Below are 20,476 nucleotides of genomic sequence, written 5' to 3' on the forward strand. Positions count from 1 at the left end.
TTTTTAATCATCTTACATTTTCAATTTCTTTTTTATTTATATTTATTTTATCATTATATGTGCATAGTTATTTTATTTTCTTACCTATTTATTTTAATTTTTAATTTTTTATTTATATTTATTTTGCTATCACCTGTATAAAATTTACTTTACCTTTTTTTATCTATTTATTTTATTTTCAAACTAATTTTTCTATACTATTTTTTAATTCTTAATTTTTATCCTTTTATAACTTTTAATTAATTGGTCATTTAATAAATTATTAAATAATAATTTATATTTAGAGTATAAATTTTTTATATTATTCTTTTTATTTTTAATTTTATCTTTTATGATTTATAATTATTAGGTCATTAATAAAATTAAATTTAGAACCATATATTTTAATTTTTATTTCTTAAAATAATATTATTAATAATGAAATTTTTTATAAAAGATTGTCTTTAAAGTTATTTAATTATTTAATTATTTTATTCATTTGATTTTTTTAATTGATTTATTGTAAAAATAAACAATATATTTCAACTCTATCATTTAATATCTAATAAATTATTATTTTAGTTCTTAAATAGAAATATTAATTTTTAAAATTTGAAATTTTCATATCAATTTGAAATTGTAACTATATGTAAAGTTTGAATTATATTGTTAATCAATTTAATTCATGATATGCATTCCTCAAAATTAATTTAAAAATTTGTTGATTTTTAAAATAAATAAATAATTATTTTTTTAATGTGTTTTCTTAAATACATTTTAATTATATATAAAAAGTTTTTTATGTATTTTTAATATATTTATTATTAAAGAATAACTTATATTTAAAAATCGTTTGTTTGACTTGAGTATAGGAGCAAAAGACTAATCGAACCGTCTAGTAGCTAGTTCCCTCCGAAGCTTCCCTCAGGATAGTTGGAGCCTGCGGACGAGTTCTATCGAGTAAAACCAATTATTAGAGGCATCGGGGGCGCAACGCCCTCGTCCTACTCTCAAACTTTAAATAGGTAGGATGGTGCGGCTGCTCTGTTGAGCAGTGCCACGAAATTGAGAGCTCCAAGTGGGCCATTTTTGGTAAGGAGAACTGGCGATGCGGGATGAACCGGAAGCTGGGTTACGATGCCCAACTGCGCGCTAACCTAGACCCCACAAAGGGTGTTGGTCGATTAAGATAGGAGACAATGGTCATTTTCGGGGCTAGTTGATTCCATGACCACTTTTTAGTCATTTATATGAGTTTATGCTGATCAAGTATCATAATTGTATTTCCTAATCATTCTTATTATGTTTTTATGTGTAGATAAAACATCTACAAATTGGAAGAAGTTTTGTTGGTAAGGATCTTAAGAACGGTTGGTCAGATAAAAGAAACTAATTGCACTATTTTTAAGTTATAAATACTTTGGAATATTTAATTTTATGATTGTATGGTAAATTGATTGAATGATTGGTCTATGTGATGATGTAATATGTTGAAATTATAAAAAAAATGAAAAAAAATGAAAATTGTTATATTTTAAAAAATCAATAAATATGTGTTTGAAATGGTCACACAATTAGGAAATTCAATTGGGAAATTTATCAACAAAAAATAAAATTAAACTAAAGAAACTAAAAAGTAATTAAGGTTTGAAAGATGAAAAACATATAAGGAAGAAGAAAAACAGGTGATTCAAAAGAAGACGCAATTAAAACCAGTGACATGAATAAAGCTTCTGAACTCAAATTTGAAAGACATGAACAATGATATCACTCTTTTATTGAGATGAAAGAAAAGGGGAATATCTGGGAAGAAAACTTGAAACTGTGAACCCTAGATTCTAGAACTGATAGCAGAAATTATGAATCCCAATTTGAGCAAATAGTAGGCTTATTAGGACGGTTATAGACCCTACAAGGTCCAGTTTCTTTGATATACCAATGACACTCTTCACAATCAAAATCCCTAGAAGGATTGTACATGTTAAACATGTGAGATGCACCTTTCCATTGAAAGGAACACTTGAAAAATGGCCCTCCGGATGGAGACGAATCAGCATTGTTAATCCATTGATGGAATTGACCACCGTGCAGAAGGTAGCTTTTGTTCTCAATATTAGGACATGCAACGGTTAAGTCCAAACTTCCATTGTCCAAACGATTTGTCACTTCAATAAGCACCAGTGCCGAAACCATGCAATTGTTTGCAGATGACAGTACAATGATCAACACCCATAGGAATGAAACACTTTTCCCAAACATAGCCATTGTTCCACCTTTTCTCAGTCTTTGGTGATCATCAACATTCATGTATACAAGAGAAATCAGGTTCATCAGAAATATATAATGGGGAAAAGGAACAACTGTTGCAAGAATAAATAATGACAAACAAAAAAATGAGTGCATTCAATGGTGCTTTGGAAAACAGCTCTAACAACATAAATATTTCTGCTTAGAAATAAAAATTGTCATTAAATATAATTAATTTTTATTTTAATGCAAATTTAACATATTTTTAGTTTAACTTAATTAGTCCTTATTTATTTTTAAATACACATTTTTTTATGCTTAAAAAAAGATTACCTGAATTAGACAGAGTTATCTTTAATTAGGTAGCATTATCAAGTTACTTAATCGTTAAATTCAGTCCATATATAAAATAAATAATTTATTATATATATATATAATATCGCAACCAAAATTACAATGGGACAGCTAATCATGAAAAAATTGGTTTAAGAAAAAGGTTTTAGAATTACAAAATGTGCCCTAACCTAAGACAATAAAATGTACGAAATTAATATGGTTTTCAAAAAATTTAATCTCTCCAAAAATAACACTATACGCGTTTGGATTTTTTTCGGAAATGAACTAAGAAGGACTCACTTTGGAAAACAGCTAAGTCAACCATTAGAATTATAACGACATAAATATTTCTGCTTAGAAATAAAAATTGTCATTAAATATTAGCACCTACAATCCTCAAACAATACCTAAATGTATGAAGTTAACGTTGTTTTCAAATAAACAACGTTATTAGAAAACAAAAAATTTTGGATTTTTTTGGAAATGAACTCAAAAAGAATTGACTCTATTGCTGTGGGAAAATCAAGAATCACAGAGTTCAGACATTCTTTCATTAAAAATATTGATATTTTCTATTTTTGAGAATTATATATATATTTTTATATTTTGGAATTATTTAAAAAATGTCAATGTGAATAGTCTCACAAACATAAAAAAACAAGTGATGAATAAAGCTATATTTTTTAATCTTTGAAGATTTTATATATTTTTTATCTTAATATGGTTGAAAAAAACAAAAATATTAAGTACTAGGACAAACAAATACTCATTTATTTTAAAACATTATTTAACTATTTTAAAAAAATAGTATTTAATACTAAGACAATTCAGATGATCACAGAGTAATTTTTAAAACATTATTCAATTAAGAAAAAAATATTAAGTATTAGGATAACATGGACATACTCATATTTGTAAAAATGCTGAAAAATCATTTTTTATAATTTTATAGTTTTTTACCATCTTTTATATTTTGTTTTTTTTAAGAAAAAAAAATAGTTTGAAAATCTATGATATACAAATGTAAAAGAGTATAATGGAACATGGAAAGTGAAAAATGTTGTAGAAAAATAAAAAGGAAATTCATAACATTAGAAAGTGACCACAATAATGTAGCAAAAGTGGAATAAGAAAAATGTGTGTACCTTACTTAAAAATGTTAAGAGAAGGATGAAATGAAGTATGAAGTTTAATGTGTAGAGAGGAAGTATGAAATGATGGTGTGAAAAAGAAAAATAAAGTAAAGTTTTGAAGAAGATATGTGTGTTTGTGTGGTCCTGTTTTTTTATACGATAGGTTGTGTATTTATAAGCAAATATTATAATCTTATTCTTAATTATAAATGAACAGTATTAAAAAAATCAAATCATAATAAAATATCTGAAATATTAATTTTAATTATTATAAAGTATATTTTTTTAAATGATTAGAATCATATTTTTCTAAAAAACCTAACAGAACAAATCATAACATAATATTATATTGATTCTAATTATTATCACGCTTCTAATTATCAAAATCACATATTCCTTTAAAATCAAATATTTTAAAATATTATTTTTGTAAGAGTCTCGTGAGAGGTAAAAGAAAGTGTATGGGTAAAAATATGTAAAAAACTCCATGGACTCACAAAATGAATTAAAAACAAATTGAACTATTTTATTTTATTTTTATTATATTTATTTTTTGTGCTAAAACTAAAGTTTAAAAATTTTTAAAAAATTTATTTCATTTCTTATTTTTCTCACTTATCATTAGAAAACATATTTTTTATATATTTTCATTTTTTTTAAATGAATTTATTTACTCTGACAAAATTGGAGATTAACATATATAATATATAATATTTAATATATATATATATATATATATATATATATATATATATATATATATATATAAAATAATGATGCATATATGTTATGAAATGATAATTGTGAATATCTTCAGCTTTAAATCAATGGAGTGGTGTGACACTTAAATCAATGATGTGTGACAATTATTTTTATGACCTCATTTAGTTTTTGTTACATATGATTTTATAATTATATAATATTATAATTGCATAATTTTATAGTTTTATAATATTATAGACAAGAAAAAAAATACAAAGAATACAAAGAATAAAGAAAGTAGAAAAAGAAAGAAGTAGATGAAATCAAAATATATATTAATAAATTTTAACGAGAGATATTGATTATCAATAATTATGGATGAATATATAACTATTGGTCTCACTCGACTTTAAACTTGAATAGATATGTTCTAACCTTCAATCAAATCAGTCATGCCACGTACACACCAATTAAACGATGTTTGTCCAATTTGACAGTAAACTCCTATTTACTTAAATTTTTCAAAAATAAAGATCCAATTTAGAAAACGAATAAGCAGGGAACCTATTTGAGATTCTAGCCGAATAAAAGGATCTACTGAAACATTAAACATTTAATTACAAATCTGGTTATTATATGAAAGGCATCGTTAACATTAAGTGAAATTTGCTTATTCAAAATCTTTAGGTCGGTAAGACAACCTCATAGTTCAATGGAAAATCTAGATAGCTTAATAAATTGCATGTAGAACTTAGATAGCTCGATGAAAAGTTTAGATAGTTCAATAAGGTGTATGAAGAACTTAGATAACTTTATGGGTAAATTAGATAGTTTGGATCCTTACCGACCTATCTAGACTTTCCACCGAACTATTTGACTTCTCCATACACTTTATTCAAATGTCTTATCATACTATTTGAATATTTTGTTGACCTAGAAAAACAATACAGGTATCTAATAACTTTATCGGGTGTGACACACCATTAATCATATAAAAGAAAAAACTAACAACATTAATCATGAAAGACTAAATTCATGACTTTAACTTTTTAAAAGGTGAGAGACCTAAATGATATAAAAGAAAAAACTAACGACATTAATCATGAAAGACTAAATTCATGACTTTAACTTTTTAAAAGGTGAGAGACCTAAACAGAACAAAGTTTAGAAAAAAAGACAAAAACAAAAAATACATAATAATTTATAATAATTTAGGGATAAAAACATAATTAATTCTTATTTAAAGTTGACATGAACTAGGTAGATCTACTTAAAGAAACAAAAAAATCAACCTTGAGGTGGTTACGTGGAGAACTGATGGAAAACTAGACCTTTGAATTGGTCCGTTTTGTAACAATTAAAAGATGAAAATTTTTGGTGATTGATAATTTTATGAGAATTGTTAATTATATCAAATGTATTTGTTATATCAAATTAAAAATATAATATAATAATGAGTTAAATGAAAATAAAAAAAGAAATGATGATATAGTTGAGAGAAGCAATGTTACATTTAGAGGAGACAGGAGAGTAAGTGAAAATTGTTTATTTAAAATCCAGAGAAGATGGGTAGCTAAAACTCATGGAACGAGGGTCTTAGTATTTTGGTTGAGTAGAGGATGTTTTGTTGTTGTTGTTGTGGTTGGGAGCCATTTCAAGCAAACGAGTTTGTTGGAGTAAAAGTAATTACATGGTCCAGATTCTCTTATAAACCATTGGCAGTGTTGTTTACATTGAAAATCAAATAATGTAAACATATTATACATATAAACTTGAAAGTTTTCACCCCATCGAAATAAACATAGGAATGGTGGTTTCGAAATTGGAGCATCGCCAGAATAATCCCATTGATACGAAGTGTTGTGATGAATAAGTCGCTCGTTAGAATCAACATGGTTGCAATACACATGTAGGTCAACATTTTCATCCAAAGCATTTGTCACCTCCACATGAACTTCCACACACATTCCATTTTTTCCATTCCACAATAAAACAACCATAATTAACATCAATTCTATCCAACAAACTCTTCTGCCAAATGAACACATTCTTCCACCCTTTTCTTCTTTTTCCTCTCACTATCACTTTTTTCTTTTTGGCTCAACAATCACATCTATATATAAACATATATGACTCTCTAGTTAATTAACTTTCAAATAATCTAATTATTATACATTTATTTATTAATAATGACTTCTTACGTTATTATTAATTATACCTTTATACCATCATGAAGATAATATTGTTTATTTTTCTAATGAGTTCCGTAAAAGTCTAGGGTAACGATTCACCACGTGTCTGAGTGAATAAACAATTTTTTTATTTTTAATAAATTAGACAATATTTTTAACTTTTTTTAATATTAAGAATTAAATCTCATGAGTAAATACTTAGTTTAATATAACAAGCATTGATATATTTTATCTTTAGTATAATAAAAAAAAATATAGTCTTAATACATATTTTTTAATTCTGTTAACTTCCTTAGAATTTCTTCTAATGGTTAAGAGAATTGAACACATATGTTATTTAGTAATTGCCAAACGTGTTGGATTTATTATTTAACAACTTTGCATTCTGACGATATAAGAAATTACATATAATACATTTATCATATGATTCCGAGCTTTTATTATATTTGAAGCTCAAAGTGCATAGGTCAATTCAAATTTCAATAATTAATTTGTATTATCATATTAATTTCCTGAATATGAATTACATTGAATTTTTCCTTTCTTTGTTAAAAACAATTATTACTTCCAATTTTTTAAAATATAATCTAATTCAAAATGCCTTATAGATAAAAGAAATATCAAACAACATTCAATTCTTTCATTATTTGCTATTAAAAATTACCATATTTTTCATTAAATGATATAAGGCAATAATTTAATTATTTAATTATTTCTTTACAAAATTAAAAATCCATTTTAATAACATACCTTTATAATATATACAATTATAAAATTTAAATTTATATATACTAAACCCATTTATACAAATATATTATATTTCAAATATGTTATTATTATTAGGTTATGTTGAACTTTTTTTATTCTTTTAATATTTTAATATATGATGTATTTTTTGTAATTTTATTATTGGATTATATTTAACTTTACAAAAATTTAATTCCAATAATTATTACTATTTTATATTTAAAAAAATATTATATTATGTTTGTGATAACCTAGAAATTTGAGTATTTAAAGTAGATGGATGTTTTATTTTAATGAGACGACTTATTTTAATAATAAATATGTTATAATATAAACAATGGTTTATATCGCGTCTCATTATCTAAAACACAAATCATCTCTCTAAAAATTCGATCTTGCATTTCTCTACCTTCTCTCTAAGGTATTTGACTCTTGAGTCATATCTTTGACGATCAAGAGGTGTCTAAACGACCACAACAATTAAGTCTACATTTTTATTCAATCAATTTCTTCTATAGAGCAAGTAAGTTTCTGCTCTCTTTTTTTTTGCTATTATGTTCTAAAATCCCTAAATTTGAAGGTTGACGCATGTGTCCACCCTTATCTATTCTTCGTTCTTTGATCAACGATCGTAGTGACCTATTCTGATCTCAATTATGCGGTTTGTAGGCGTTCTTAGGGTTCCTTGAGCTTGAAGCAAACGATTTTGGTCTAAGGTAAGGGAAGTTAGTGACCTTTCTTGATGCTATTTTAGTTGATGATTTAATTAGGACGATCGTGTTGAATTTGGTTAAATTAGAAGTTTATCTCTCTTTGTATGAATTGTGATTTGAATGTTTTAAAATAGTTAATTGATGTTTGGTGTTGTGATGGATGTTTAAGAATATGATGAATCTATTTGGATGTGTTCTTGATGTTGAATTTTTGTGTTTGTGAAGTTAGTGATGTTAATTGAATTGGAATTATTGGGAAGGAAAAGTTAGGCTGAGTTGTATGTTATTTTGGTCTAAAATGGGAGGTTTTAATAGATGAGTTTGAGAAATAAAGATCTAAATGCATATTATTGGGACATGTGGATTCTCAGGATGAATGTGTCGATAGCTACTTGTAGTAGACACAATCATCTTCTAGTCAACAAGTTAATGAGGAGGAGTTACAAACCAGACTAGCATAGAGTGAGTTATGACCAACTAGTTGTGAGGAACAAATAAGACATATCACTTCACAATTCCAAACTTTTATTGGTGCAATAATGCAGTATCTTTCACTACCGATAGCCATGGCTGCAAAAAGTATCCTCCCAACGACAGACCAACAAAATCAGCCCTAGCACAATGAAGACCAGCAAGAAGCTGCAGAAAATCCTTATAAGGATTATTAGTATTAGGAATTTCAGACATTTGATATTATTAGTAACTTGTTAGATATCTTATATGAATGAAGACTATTATGTATGGATCCAACAAATTATTATATATGAGGACTATTATTATTCCATCAATATATAAATGTATGAGAGTATTGTGCTTCTTTAAATGTTTACAGTTGTATGATTGAACTGATTTTATAGGTATGTGGGATCTTTGCACCAGGTTATACATTTAAATCTGCCAACACAAACATATAGACAAATTCGTATGTAATATCTGCATGTACTTACATACGGATGTGTTCGTATGTAATATCCGTATGCAACATCCGTATGTAATATCTGTATGTAATATTCGTATGTAAAATCTTTATGTACTATTTGTATGTAATATCGGTATGTAATATCGGTATGTAATATCTGTATTTAATTACATACAGACTACACTACAAAAATAATGTATTTTAATTGAGGTTTAATTATGGGAGTTTTGAAAACCTCCCATAAATTATGACGGTTTTGATAAAAATCGTAATTAAGTTATGATTTTTTTTAAATCTGTTTTCGGTGCTTTGGGAAGAAAAAGTCGAGAAGAGTGAAATAATTATTTTGTTCTCCTAATTTGGCTGTCTTTCTCCTTAATTTTCCTAATCTCTTCTGCTCTTCGGCATGCCTCTTTTTCATTTTTCACCACTGCTCTTCGACACCTTTCTTTGTCATTCACTACACTGGCCTGAGTCCTTATCGTCCCCGCCTGAGTCGCGTCCTTCGCCTGAGTCACGTCCTTCGTCTAAGTCGTGTTCTTCGTCTAAGCCGTGTCCTTCGCCTAAGTCGCGTCCATGACTCTTCACTTGTTGTCCGCCATCGTTGCTTGAGCTTCATCCGTCACAGTTAAGTTCTCTTCTTCTGCAATCCTTAATCCTCTCATCCTCTTAGCCTCATCTAAATTCTCTTTTCCATTGCTCTATCCTCTTTCCAAAACCCTAGAAATTGGAAAACCGTATTCCATTCAATATTGTTTTAGTCATTCATAATACTAAGAGCAAGAGTGCCTTTAAAGCTAGCTTTTAATATTTTTTTCTTGTGCACGGTACAGTTGGTTGAATCTGTTTTGTGCAAGGTTGTAGAGGAGTTTGAACAACGAATAGCAAGCCTGAAAAGGAATTTTACCTACTCATAATTTTCTTAGTTTTTGGATAATCGGCATGTCCTGTTATGAGTTTAGTCCTTTCCTAGAGTGTACTGGTTGTTTCTTAAGGTGACTTTGTTGACAAGCTGTTCTTGATTTTCTTCACTATCTTGTAACTTCCCATGCAAAAGTAACTTTGATTGATCCTGTTTCTCAAAGCAATGGTTCTGTTGTGGTAGATAAAAAGGTAACATGGTCAGTGTTTAACATATTTCAGGACCTTCATGATACTTGAAAATGCTATAATTCTTATAACCACGTATTTTTCGATCAGGGGGAGAAGAAGAAGATTCATGTGGTAACGAAAAAAGATAGCATTCATAAAAGTCCAGTCAATGCTATGGTATCAAAAAAAGAGGATGGCATTCATAAAAATCTAGTTGCTGATGAGGACACAGGCAATTTCTGAAGCCTGTATCCATTCTCACCACAAATTGTTTGATACATGTGTATACACCTCTCTCTCTCTCTCTCTGTATATATTTTGCTGGGTCATGCATTATGAGAATAACTCTATCTTTTTAAGACACACATATACTTTGTGTGATGATGGAAGGAAGATTATCAGGTGTGAGGAAAGGAGCATGGAGTCAAGCTGAAGACGAGCTTCTCAGAGAATGCGTGCAACTCTATGGCGAAGGAAAGTGGCATCTTGTTCCTCAAAGAGCAGGTTTTTATGTTATCCTATTCCTAGATCTTTTCTTTACATAACATCCTCGTAAGTTGTCATATATAATAAACATATTTATGAGTCATATATTGTTATATTTTGTACACACGTAGGGTTGAACAGATCTAGAAAATGTTGTTAAAGTAAAGGCCTTGTATAACGAGGTTTAGGGTTTAAGGTTTTGTATAACGAGCTTAATCTTAAGGTTTGAACTTCATCTACATCTACCTCATTAATAATTCCATAGCCTTCTTCTCTTTGCATCACTTGGTTTCTGTCTTCTCAGCTATTTTTTCATTTAAAGGTAAGTCAACCCTCTCTCCTTCTTATTCTTCTTCTTACCATTCATGGTGTAATGCACCAAACTATAGCCCCCAACATGCTTCATCATATTTGTTCCTTTATATTATTCACACTTCTTCCTTAGACAATGCCAACGTTGTCATTGCTTCCTTCTAAGATTAAATTTTTGTTGAAAGCTTAACACATTGGTTGAAAAGTACGGACAGAGTATTAGTGGTAAAAAGATTCACATAACTGTGCATCGTTTCAATTCTAAAAACCTTGCATTGCTTTAACTCTTGAAGAAGTTAACTAAAAACATGTGAAGGAGTTGACATTATTTTCAGGAAATTTGTGTGGACTTCAATAGGAAGATCCGCACAATCATGAGATTGGTTGAGCTTTACAAGCCTTACTTGTTCTTCAATGGGATGTAAGTTAATTATTAGTGGCAAAAAAAAGCTTGTTTTGACAGTGATATTGATTAACTAACGAGAATGCATGTTTTGTACACAGATTTGATGATTTGAACAGAGAAAAGTTGTTGTCAATGGGAAGAGAAGGTGGAGTAGAGACTGAATTGTTTTACTTTGACCCCAAAATGATTGATTGGGAAGACTATTTCATGAATATCCATTTTCCTAGAATCATAAAGTATGCTTTCAAGAGATGAATACGTGCTTGCAGTGCCCGTTTTAGCGTTTATCATATGAAGCTTCCATTTGTTGCTTTCAAATTAGTGCTGCCGAGTTTATAAGTGTTTGTAAGTGTATGCTTGTTTCTGCGTTTATCATATGTATTTATGCCTTGTTATATATAATCTCACATACTTCATAGTTTGTATCAGGAGATACCTCGATCATTAATTTGATTCCTTCATCTTCTACTTTTTTGCTTATGTTATTCATAATTTAGTTAAGTTCATTATGTTATATTATTCACAATGGCTGATAGTACATGTATTGATACTTTCTTTCCTTAAAAAACAACAGTGACAGCTAACAAGTCAACTCAGGTTGCCAAAATTATTTGTTCCCCTTTTCATTTTTTATTTATTAAAATAATAAAGATTATAATATGTTTTGCGTTCACAAATTATTATTAAAACTTGTGTTTACTTTTTATATTATTATAAACTATTTAGTGTTGTTTTATGAAAATGAATATAAAATATTATTTCTAACAAATGGTATATAAGTTATATTTTTGGGAATATAGACTATGTCGTGAACAAAGATGATAAAGATGGAAAAGAATGGTGAAAATAGGATAGTTCCGGCGGTTTTGAAGAAATCCTTGCAAATTTCGGCGGTTTTCGTAAAACCCCTACCAATCCCAGTGGTTTTTGTAAAACCCTTGCCAATCTCGGTGGTTTTTACAAAATCTTTGCTAATTCCGACAGTTTTTACAAAACCTCTGCTAATCCAGGTGGTTTTTGCAAAACTACTACCAATTCCGGCGGTTTTTCCAACCGCCGGTAATACCGACGCAACTTTTCCCAAGGGTTTTTGTAACCCCGGGAATTGTATTTTTTTGGGGGTTAAAACCCCCACTATCGTTAAAAATAACCTCTACTAAAATTGCATATTTTTGTAGTGTTTTATCCGTATGTAACGTTATCTACAACCGAATTACATACGGATTTTTATTTATATGTAATTCGTATGTAACTCATCATTACATACGAATTTTTGAGCTTACATACGAATTTTGGCCGTATGTAACAATGATTTTTCTTGTAGTGTTGTATGGTTATTTTGAACTTGTTGAGTTGAGAATTGGAAAAATTATGATCTAAATCAAAGTAGTATACAATTGGTTATGTTTTTTTGATGGTTTTAAGTATGTTTTGGGAGGTTTAGAGTAGTGAAAATTAGAAACAATAGGTCTAAAGTATATTAGAGGGTTTGGGGTCTATGATTGAGTCATTTTGGATTTGTTCAGACCCTCAAGTGGTTTAATTATGAGCTAAAACTTGTAGAATTAAATTTTGATCTCTAAAGTGAGATTTTGGTTATTTTTGGATTGAAATCTTGTGGTAAAACAATTCAAAATAAGTTTAGGTTGGTTTATATACTTTTGATTAGGTCAATTTTAGTTTAGAATTCAATCTAGGAATGTTAGAAGTTGGTGAAAGTAAATAAGGTAGGTCATGAGGGGTTGAGGGGTGCAAATTCTGCATAATGGATGTTGTAGAATTCTACAATCTCGCTGAGCGAGTGTAGCTGCTGAGCGAGTGTAGCCACTAAGCGAGTGTAGCCGCTGAACGAGTGTAGTCGCTGAGCGAGTAAAACTATATCTAGCTTAGCGAGTGTAGTCACAAAGCAAGTAGAACTCACTGTTTTTGTATTCATAGAGTGAGCCATGGTGACTAAGGAGTGGGCTAGTTGGCACTTTTAGTTGAGCGAGCAGATCTGGTAACTAAGCGAAAATATCATAATTTTCAACTATGTTTTTATATACTTCTTAAGGTGTGTTCAATATAGGTGATTGTTTGAATGATTGGTTTATAATACTTATTGTGAAGTATGAATTGGTTTATAATATGAATTGGAAACAAGATTATTTATATGATCATGTATACGATCATGCATATTTTCTAGTTGTTTCAGTTTGAAGTTTGAGGTTGAGGGTGAACCAACAACATTAATAGATTTTTTGTTCTTTAAGTCTAGAATCTTCTTCTTTTGAAATATGTAGATTTTCTTAGTAATTATCATCTTTGTAACTCTTATTTTAGTGGTTTTGTGCTATTAAAATGGAATGTTACAATGTTTATTTTCTGTTCCTATTTTACATTTTAATATATTTATTATTGTTTATAAATTTATTTTTTTATATAATATACATTAAAATTTAATTATTAAACTAATACTATTAACTTTAATCAAGCAACATTATTAATGTTTTACATAAATTTAACTTCTAAGTACAAGTTAAAAATAATATAAAAACTTATTAAATATTTTAATAAAATTTGGAAAAAAAAGAGAAAAACGTCAGCTCATGTTTACACTCACTAGTGCAAAATAAGGCTTCAACGTTTCGCGTTAAACGTTAGAAAACAAAAAAGTCAACGTTAAAATTGACCAGTGATAATTTTTTAAATAGAAGTTCATTTAAGAAGTCGAAATTTGGAGTTTTCCGAGGTCAATTAATTATTGGTCTTCAAAAATTGAGAAATTCGACGTCATATTCGCTAAATTTCATTAAAATCTTTGGTGCGAAGGTTAAAATTGTAAGGATGCTGCAGGAAATAGAAAAGGGAGATGGTAGAGAAAAGAGAATATTCAGTGAAGAAGAGAGAAAATTTGAGAGAGGAAAATTTACTGTTATATTCTTGTCTCCTCTATATTACAATACTGTATTATATATGCACTCGGCTTTGCCTTGTAGTCCTAATCATGTGCATATAGCAATAAAAGAAAAAATACAATAATAATTCCAACCATTTCTTGCTAATTGAATTCCCCTTTTTACTAGTTGCTGGACACATGACCACATAATCCTTTAGGTAACGTGGTTGTTTTGTGGTTCTTTTGGCTTTCTCCTCTAACGGTTTCTCAACAACTAGAGCTGGAGTAACAACTGTGTTTGGGCTTCTGGAAGGACTGAGGGGAATGAGCCCTTCGGCCCTTACAAAAATGTACTCACGTATGAAGTTAGATGCCCTTGTTTCAAACATCAAAAGGGTATAAGACGTCAAAATGTAATCTTTTCTTAAACGAAGTTTGGCGACCAACATATGTTATTTTTCTTTCATTTTATACAAATCCATGTTGATTAACTAATTTATGAATGATTTTCGTTCATTTTGATCGATTGATTTTGTGCTCTCCTTCATAGGCGAATTCTTTTTCCTCTCTCACTGACAGCAACACTTTATTTCGACAAAGTCACCTTCAAAAATGTTAGTTTTTGTTTTCATTTTCAAGAAGGTTGAACTTGTTGATATTGATATTGATATTTTGAACTTGTTTGTTGTTCATACTATAGGTTATACATTTGTTGTTCATACTACACGTTATATATCAAAGCTTAAGTTAAATTGAAAGTATATTTAAAACAATTCCAAATGACTTAAAAATTTGTCCAAAGCACCAAAATATCATAAGAAGCCCCTCGAACAAATTTTAGATCAAAATTCAACTTTTAACTATCTGAAATATTTTTACAAAGTTTGAAAAAAAAACAAAAAAAATTAACAAAAAATAGAAAACGACCTTTTTTATGATCGTTTAAAAATCTATCGCAATTAACTTTTCAAATTATTTTTATACTTCAAAAAAGATCCAAAAGTAAGCTCCACGTGTTTAATAGGAATTCTAATAAATAGTAAAAGTATCCAACCAAAATCAATAACCATAATTATTAAAACTAAAAATATTATCCTCGCTTTTGCTTTAGTTTATATTTCATATATTTCATGCTCTATAAAATGATATAAACTAGATTATATTTGTTGTTTTTATGCCTTGTAGATGTATAAAAGTAGATCATTATTTATTAATAAAACAAAAAAAGTTGATTAACATGACAAAAAAAATTGTTGCTAACGTCAAAAATTATCAGTTTCCAACATTAATAACGTCCAATATAAAAACCGAAAAACACTGACTTCAAAACTGTTTTTTTGTAGTAGTGGCTCGGTTTCAGATAATATTTATTCATTTAAATTATTTATTTATCTAAACATTACTTAGAAAAAAAAATCGTGAACGTATAATCGTTTACCCATTTAATTACTGTTAAACATTTTAATATCGCATAATATATATATATATATATATATATATATATATATATATATATATATATATATATATATATATATATATATATATATATATATATATTTCAAGTACATCCATATAACATGTTTTTTGCTTTCTATATATTATTATTAAAAAAAACTCAAATCTTATTTATTCAAAAATATATTTAATTTTATTATTTTTCTTTAAAAAAATACAAATAAAAAACAATTGCGTACGTAGGCAAGGATTAAGTGCACTAAAAATAACTTAAATTTTCTCAAATCTACTATAAAATTTCTTTTTCTCTAGTATAATTTTACTATTTTAATTGGACTCATTATTTTAACAGCTTTGCATTATATTTGTTAACACTGAAGATGTAAAAAATTACAAATATGATGCATTTATCATATGATCGAGAGCCTGTATTATATTTGAACCTAAAATTAAATAAATAATACCGAGTCAACTCAAATTCCAGTCATTAATAATAATTTATTTTATTAATTTATTAAGTGAAAATTCAATTCATAAATGAATATGAATTACATTGACTACTTTATAATTTTATTTTCATAAATAACATACATTAAAACTTATTTATTATTTGATTATTAAATTAATAATGTTAACATTATTCAAACATTATAACTAAATATTTTACATAATTTTAACTTTTCAATACAATTTTAAAAAATTTATATTAAAAATTAATAAAAATTGGATACATATTTTAATAAAATTTAAAAAATAGGAAAAAAACTAATATTTATTCATTTAAATTATTAATTTATTCAAAAATTATTATCACAACCAATATCGCAACGAAACGGCAAACCAAAAATAAACGGGTTTAAAGAAAAAAATATTTTAGGAGTCGTTTGTAAGGGCCTGTAAATAAAAAGGGCTATTGGGCCCTAGTTGGAGGCAGCGAGGCCCAGATTAAGGGAACCTGACCTTAGTAAGGGTCCTTCCCCAAAAAGCCAGATTATTCATTTCTGCTCTTCCTCTTTCTCTCTCTAAACTCAGTTTCATTTCCCTCTTCTTGCTCTGACTTCTCTCTACTTTTCCACCACTTTCCACCGTTGCATTTTCGATTAGGTGGTGTTCTTTCGCTCACGGAGTTGAGGGCTTCCTATCTATCCGATTAGTTTTCGATTTGGACGGATAAGTCAGCTTCTCCACCTTTCTTGAACCTAGGGCATGCAACTAGTGGTGCTCCTTTTTTATTCTCTGTCTATTCTAGCTCTAAGATTTGTTTTCATCACCATTTAGGTGGTTGTAGGGCACCGTTTGAATTCTCTCTGTGAAGGCACAGTTAGGGCACTCTAGTTGGCTATACTGCTCAACTTCAAGGTAAGGGGAGCTAGTTATGTTTTGTTTGAACTGTATGGTATGTATGCTTGATAATTTGTGATTTATTACCGTTGAATTATATTCTGTAGGGAGCATGTTGATTTGTATTGGTGAATATGTGAAATTTGTGTGACTTGTTGAGAGTACTGAGTTGGTAGGATAGAAGAATCTTAAAAACCTGAGTTGGCACATCCCTGATCATAGAGCAGCCCTGGCCTGGTCCAGTTAGTTGTGACTAGTCATATGTGTTGGCGTCGAAGGTGAGACTGATGCGTTCAGACGTCTGATTCTTCTCCGAAGACCAATTGGGTTAGTAAGGTGGGGATGAGGTGAAAATCATGTGTTAGTCTTGTCAGAGGAGTAAAAGGTTAAGAAAGTATTGTTTTTGGTCCTTGGAGAGGAACTGAGGCAGGGAATTTGAGCATAGGTGGTCTTGAGTGAAATTGGACAGTGTGGCTAGCTTATATGAGTCAATTAGAGCATGTTAGAATCATAAAAATGAGTAAAGTCATGTTCAAAATGGTAGAATCGAAATTGGGTCTTTGGGTTAATGAGAATTGGAAGTTTAAGTTAAAAAGTGGTAGTGATCGCTTTAGAATCATGCTAAGAACGTTTATAATCATCTAGACAAGTTTAATTAGGCGTGATACAAGAATTAGGAGGGTTAGAAGTTGGGGAAAATAACTAAAAATGGTAAAGGATGTGTGAGTTGCATAATTATGCAGAATCTGCGTCCTGCAGATTATGCAGACTCGCTATGCGAGTTGTCTCGCATAGGGAGACCCTGTAAAGGGTGCTCACTGTCTTGGTAATTCGATATGGGAGTTGGTGCGCTGTGCGAATTACCAGAGGATGGTGCTCACTGTTTTTGGACTCGCTATGACAAATCTTGTCGCTATGCCAATGGTGGTAGTCTGGGATCACTGCCCATTTAATTCGAAGGGCGAGTAGGGCGCATAGCGAGAGCTTTGGGGAGGTTGGTCTTTGTCTGAGTTCTCGCATAGCGACTTGGGCGCGTTATGCGAGAGGTTTGGGGTCTGATGTATGTTGCGACTCAATTCGCTATGCGAATTAAGGTGTGCACTGTGCGAGATCCTTCTATCTCGCCTTGCGAATAGGATGCGCTATGTGACTCCTGTCGGGTCAAGTCTCTTCTTTTGATATCTTTGATTGGATCAATTGCTTGGAATGCATAGTATGATGTGATTTATGTGGGAAATATGTGAATGTATGAGAATATTCAACAATGTGATGTATGGTTAAAGAAAAAGGATATGTGGTTAAGAGTATGGTGGATTGACGTAATTCCATGATCTTCAAGGAGAAGATTCATGGTGGTGCAGTAGTGTTTAGAATGATCTACAGGGAAGCTCAATCTTGGGGGTTATCCTGACCCTCCAATGGTCTTTCATTCTCAAGTAGGGAGGATTGAACCATGTGGTGAGGAGTAGCAGGAGGTCTTAGTCTTGGGGGCTTCCAGTATGCCTCAAGGCCCGGAACAAGCTAGCCTCGTGAGTGTGGTAGGGTGGGGAACCCAAGTTTCATAAGCCACCACGAGTGCATGACCTGTCATAGCTCGGTAATCATTCTAAGTCCGGACGAGTCAAGTCTAGTTTATGACATGTTTCTTGGTATTATTTAACTTGCTTGGCTTAAGGTATGTATTTGATGAATTGTTTACTCTAATATAGTATGCTTGTTTGTAAAACTAGCTCACCCTTGCTTGTTTGTGTGCTTGGGGTATGTGTTTTCTTTTGCAATGATCATCCAATTGGATGTGAGCAGATGAAGAGGAGGTGTCTGTGGAGCAAGCGCTGGAAGACGGTGATGCTGCAGCTTAGTATGTTTAGGATCTAGATTAGTAGAACTATTCTGATGACGATTTCCAGTGGTCCTCTATGGTTAAGAGACCAAATCTGATCTTATTTTGGATGACTATAACTCATATAGTCTGCCATATGTCTCTAACTGTTTTCCAATATTATAACTGAATGACGTCTTTATTATATATGCATGTCGTATATTTTGGGGATGTCACATCGTCCCCATAATTTATTTTGAAAAACCAAAAAATAAGAATGTTCTACAAAACGTACTATTTGAAAATTATTATGGATTCTTTTGGATTTTGAGAAAGTGAACTTCTTATATTTTTTTCTTAAAACAAAATTTAATTATTTAGAGAAAGAATTAAGTACTAGTATGATGCGGGCAATCACACGATTGTTCATACATGTGAAAGCATCTTTATCTTTTATTTTATAATTTATTTTTTTTTAAAAAATAATATGTAAATATTCTTTACCTTTTGGAATTGTTTATTTATTTATTTTAGAAAAGGAAATTTGAAAATAGGTATAACGCTGCAAGAGATCTAACTAATACTAAAGGAAACTAAGGAAGACTTTTGTTTTTTTATGATTTCAAACAAGATATTTGCGAGTAGTTAAATAATTCCCTTAGAGAAAAATGTCATAGCTAAGTGTCAAAGAAAACTGAGTACAATATAATATCCAAATCAAAAGAAAAAAAAATTGGAGGTGACATATCTTCCTAGCTTTTGATACTCCAACCATTTCTTTTTTAGTAATTATTGTTGCAAAGTCCCCTTTTATGTGAGAACTTATTCCCCTCCCCGCTCTTTCTATTCTTATTATTTATGCGTGTCTCTCAGTATTTTTTTTCTTCATTTTTTGTATGATAGTGTGTATTTATATACACATTGTAATATTATGGTAATTTTGTCTTAATTGTGAATTAATTAACAATAAAAGATATGAGAAAAGAAATGGTCTTGGATAATATAATATAATATCCAAATCAAAAGAAAAAAACAATTGGAGGTGACATATCTTCGTAGCTTTTGATACTCCAACCATTTCCTTTTTAGTAATTATTGTTGCAAAGCCCCCTCTTATGTGAGAACTTATTCCCTTTTCCGCTCTTTTTATTCCTATTATTTATGCGTGTCTCTCAGTATTTTTTTCTTCATTTTTTGTATGATAGTGTGTATTTATATACACATTGTAATATTATGGTAATCTTGTCTTAATTGTGAATTAATTAACAATAAAAGATATGAGAAAAGAAATGGTCTTTGTTGCAATATATTTCAAAAAAATCAAATAATATCTAAGACATTGATTATTGTCAAAAGTTTTCTCAATTTTTAGGATCATATCTTTCTCTTTTGAAAAGAAACTAACGTAGCAAATTATAGTATAATATCAAGATATTATATCTAATTATCATAAGGAATATTGCTTATAATTATTAACATAATATTGATTCAAATTATTATCATATTAAAAAATACATTTATCTAGAAACCAATATTTCAAAAATATTTATTAACTAAACAAATTTTTTCAAAAATATTTAATTTTCCCCAATTATAATACTATAAAGAAACAAAAATGTTTTTTTTGTTTTATGGATCCGACAATTGATTGACCTTGTTCCTATGTATTCTCGTTCAGAATGAAAAATCTGGATTACGTACTGTTTGAATATTTGT

Source organism: Vigna umbellata, chromosome 4, assembly GCF_029865625.1.
Source record: "Vigna umbellata cultivar VRB3 chromosome 4, Vumbellata_1.0, whole genome shotgun sequence".
In the NCBI taxonomy this organism is placed as follows: Eukaryota; Viridiplantae; Streptophyta; class Magnoliopsida; order Fabales; family Fabaceae; genus Vigna; species Vigna umbellata.